Source organism: Myodes glareolus, chromosome 16, assembly GCF_982192425.1.
Source record: "Myodes glareolus chromosome 16, mMyoGla1.1, whole genome shotgun sequence".
NCBI lineage: Eukaryota > Metazoa > Chordata > Mammalia > Rodentia > Cricetidae > Myodes > Myodes glareolus.
In genome coordinates this window covers 41,992,243-41,996,606 of record NC_142041.1, presented here as the reverse complement: position 1 = coordinate 41,996,606, position 4,364 = coordinate 41,992,243, and the positions used below count along the sequence as shown (strand labels likewise).

General features: G+C 45.3%; 1 pseudogene; it reads left to right on the top strand.

Annotated features, from left to right (window-relative positions):
• Window positions 1-1,827: 1,827 nt before the first annotated feature.
• On the top strand, window positions 1,828-2,542 carry LOC148119573 (small ribosomal subunit protein uS5 pseudogene; annotated as a pseudogene).
• The last annotated feature ends 1,822 nt before the right edge of the window (window positions 2,543-4,364 follow it).

Genomic DNA, 4,364 nt, shown 5'->3' with positions numbered 1-4,364 from the left:
GGGCAGGGGTGGGGGGGAGTCAAGGTCCCGGGCGAGTGGCAGAGTCAGGCAGTTGGATGCAGTGGACGGCAGAGTAAATGGACATAAGGCTATACATAAAGCTAGACATTTATTACTTAAAGAAGGGAAAACATAGACAAACATAGAGAGAACAAAGACACACACCACGCACGCACGCACGCATGCACGCACGCCAGAGAGAAGATGGCTGCCGGGGGAGGTCCAAAGTGGCTGGGGTGGGCGTGGTTAGTTCTTAAAGTGACAGCAGAAGACTAACAGATACAGTTTTAAGTAGTTTGCTATACTGATAGATGGGATTGCTAGAAATGGTTCCTGCAGAGAACCTAAGTTCTAAGTTGTAAGTACTAGTTTGGGTCTAAGGACATTAAAGGACAAGCCTGGTCCATGTCCCAAGAGACATGTCTTCAACACTGATGTGACATACTAGTCCTAAAAACTTACCTTTTAGCAGGATAGTGTTTCCCTGTCTTCATGGTGTGATTCTCAGCCCAAGTGCTGTCGGTACTTTCTCTCTCAGTGTTCTCGAGAACAATAAATCATAGCTAAGTCCCCAGAAATGAGCTCAAAGTTGCAAGGTGAAACTTGAGCAGTGCCCAGAAGACAGAGCTCACCCAACTTGTTTGAGTGTGGTCAGTACATTTTAACGTGTCATTTGGAAAGAGGGTGACTTGGAAAGTATGGTGTGAGTAGCAGGACTGAGGATTAAGGGCAGGAAAACTTCCTCTTTGTGGATGGATTTCTCTGTGATGAAACGGACTTGGATTTTAGTGTCCCCAAAGTCTCAAGACAGCAAAGCTGACTTACCAAACCTTGGTGCTATGAGAAAGTGGTGGAACCTAAAGGAAGTGGGATCTAGTAAAGGGAGTTAGCTCTTCCTCAAGGGCCTGCCCTTAGACTTGAGAGCCAGGGACTTTCCAGGCACCGTGAAACAACAGACCTTTCCTGCAATGTGCACCTCCCACAGTGTACTGTGTACCACAGGCCTAAGGAGATGTGGCCAAGTAACCATAAACTGAAGCCTTTAAAATCACAAGCCCAAATAGACGTTTTCTCTTTTTTAGTTGTCTGCTTTCACAACTGAATATAGTGATCACGGCCGTGAACAACTGACCAGCACGCATGCTTCTCACCGAACAGCATGGTGGATACCAGGAGCAACTGACTGCTCTTTTCATAGCATTCTGGCCATTAGTTGCTGGTACCCCAACTGGAGACCAAAAAATAGGCAAGAAACCAAAAGCATGCAGCTGGGATGCCTATATGGTAACTACACGATTCCGAAAGAACACTGCATCAAATACGCAAACAAGCTCTGCTTTTAGTGCAGGAGAATTGTCAATCATGTTTTAAATAAATGCTGATTGGCCAGGCAGGAAGAATAGGTGGGAAAACCAGACAGAAAGTAGAGGTGATGCAATGAGAACAGGAGAATTCTGGGAAGGAGGAAGCTGACTCCTCCCACTCCTGCCTAGATCACCGAAGCAGCAGGATGTGATCTGCCCCACTGAAAAAGTCCCTAGCCATATGGCTAAAATAGATAAGAACAATGGGTTAATATAAGCTACAAGAGCTAATATATAGCCTGAGCTGCTTCTTCTTCTTCTGGAAAACACCAATGGCGGATGACGTCGGTGCAGCAGGAGGACCTGGAGGACCCGGGGGCCCAGGATTAGGAGGCCGTGGTGGCTTCCGCGGAGGATTCAGTAGTGGTCTGAGGGGCCGTGGCCGTGGTCGAGGCCGTGGCCGAGGCGGCTCGCGGAGGTAAAGCGAGGTAAAGACAAGGAGTGGATTCCCATCATCAAGCTGGGCCGCCTGGTTAAGGACATGAAAATCAAGTCCCTAGAGAGGAGATCTACCTGTTCTCCCTGCCCATTAAGGAGTCCGAGATCATTGACTTTTTCCTGGGAGCATCCCTAAAGGATAAGGTTCTGAAGATCATGCCCGTACAGAAGCAGACTAGGGCAGGCCAGCGGACCAGGTTCAAGGCTTTCGTCGCTATTGGGGACTACAATGGTCACGTAGGTCTCGGTGTTAAATGCTCCAAGGAGGTAGCCTCTGCCATCCGAGGGGTCATCATCCTGGCCAAGCTTTCCATTGTCCCTGTGCGGAGAGGCTACTGGGGGAACAAGATTGGCAAGCCCCACACTGTGCCTTGCAAAGTGACAGGCCACTGTGGTTCTGTGCTGGTGCGTCTCATTCCTGCCCCCAGAGGCACTGGCATAGTCTCCTCTCCTCTGCCCAAGAAGCTACTGCTGATGGCCGGCATTGATGACTGCTACACATCAGTCAGGGGCTGCACTGCCACCCTGGGCAACTTTGCCAAGGCCACCTTTGATGCCATCTCTAAGACCTACAGCTACCTGACCCCCGACCTCTGGAAAGAGACTGTGTTCACCAAGTCTCCTTATCAGGAATTCACTGACCATCTTGTGAAAACCCACACCAGAGTCTCTGTTCAGAAGACCCAGGCTCCAGCTGTGGCCACCACATAAAGGTTTTTATACAAGAAAAATAAAAGTGAATCAAGTCTGTTAATATATATATATATATATATATATATATATATATATATATATAGCCATAGATAAAGGGCCAATCAGCTTTATAACTTAGAGAGATCTCTGTGTGATTTTCTTTGGGGCTTGCCAACTGTGGGGTACCAGGCGGGGACCCCCAAAACAGGCCCCTTCATGTTACATGCTCTAAATAATCAACCAGAAACAAAATCTGCCACGGCGACTTCACTACCTTACTGAGTTTTAAATCAATTTTTAAAAGACTGTAATCCAGTGTAGCAATAGAAAATGAGTTCAACTGGCAGGCTCACAGATAAAGAAACTCAAATAGCCAATAAGCATGTCTCAAAATGGTCACTGTGAGCTGGGTGGTGGTGGCACACGCCTTTAATCTAAGCACTCGAGAGGCAGAAACAAGCAGATCTCTGTGAGTTCAAAGCCAGCCTGGTCTACAAGAGCTAGTTACAGGGCAGGTCCCAAAGTTACACAGGGAAACCCTGTCACAGAAACAAAAACAAACAAACAAACAAAAAGGTGGTCACTGTGACTCAGAGTTTGAGGCACACAGTAAAACAACAGGTTATCTTTCACCAATCCAACTGGCATGGGGGTCAGAAAATGGTCAGAGAATAGGGATAAAGGCACATGTAGAGTGAATGAAAATAAGTTAATTCTTTGGGGTGGACTTGCACCTGCCTACAAGTCTCGGATTGGGAATTGAGCAATAATCCCTTATATTTGAATAGATGCACTTATCTAACCCAGCAATCCCACTGCTACAAGTGAACACCAAAAGATTCTGTGACAGGACACACATCCTGGAACAGCGCTGCTCACATCGGCAAGGACGGTCTGTCCTTGAGTCAATAGACCACACCCACACAAGGCAGCCTCCTGCAGCAGCTGCAGAAAAGACCATTGACTTGCGTCTGTGATATCAAGTAGCTAAGGCAGAGTGTGTAGTAGACTGTAATACCATTCTACTCAAAAAACAGCACCTGTGAGGTCACGTATATGTATAAGAGTGTAATGCATATATGTGCGTGTATGTGCATGCATGTGTGTATGTATGAGTGGGGATATGTAAATGTATATGCATGTGTGTATATTGTGTATGTGTGCTTGCATATATATGTGTAAATGCATCCATGCATGTATATGTATATATGTGTGTGCACATTTGTATGTGTGTGCATGTGTGTAATATGTGTGTACATTTATGCATATGTGTGTCCATTCATAGTGTACCAATTGCACATTTTGTGTATGTAGATAAGTTTATAAAAAAAATGACTGGAAGGACACAGCACGCACCAAACTAACATGAAGGATGGAACTTCTATATCTAACCTCCTGGATACTAACAATACTCAAGGACAGATCAAGAGTATACCTGAATATCTGGAACATTACAAAACTCAGTGAGATTACTATAAGCAGTTATTTCATTTTAGGCATTATGCTGAGCACTGCATAACTTTATTAAAAATAACCCATATATTAAAGCATGCATAAGGATGTAGAGACGGCTTATCAGTTAAGAGCACTTGTCCTTGCAGAGGATCGGGGTTTAGTTCCCAGCATGCACATAGCAGCTTATGATCATCTGTCATCCTAGTTCTAGGAATCTGACCCCTCCTTCTGACCTCTGTGGGCGCCAGGCATGCATGTGGTACACATTCATACACACAGGCAAAATAACTGTATACATAAAATAGGATAAATCAATCTAAATTTTTAAAGATAAAACATACTCAAGATAGATTTTAAATGCCAATCTTTACACTGAAAGTATATTATAGTTTCACAGGGCCCCTGATGCCATGC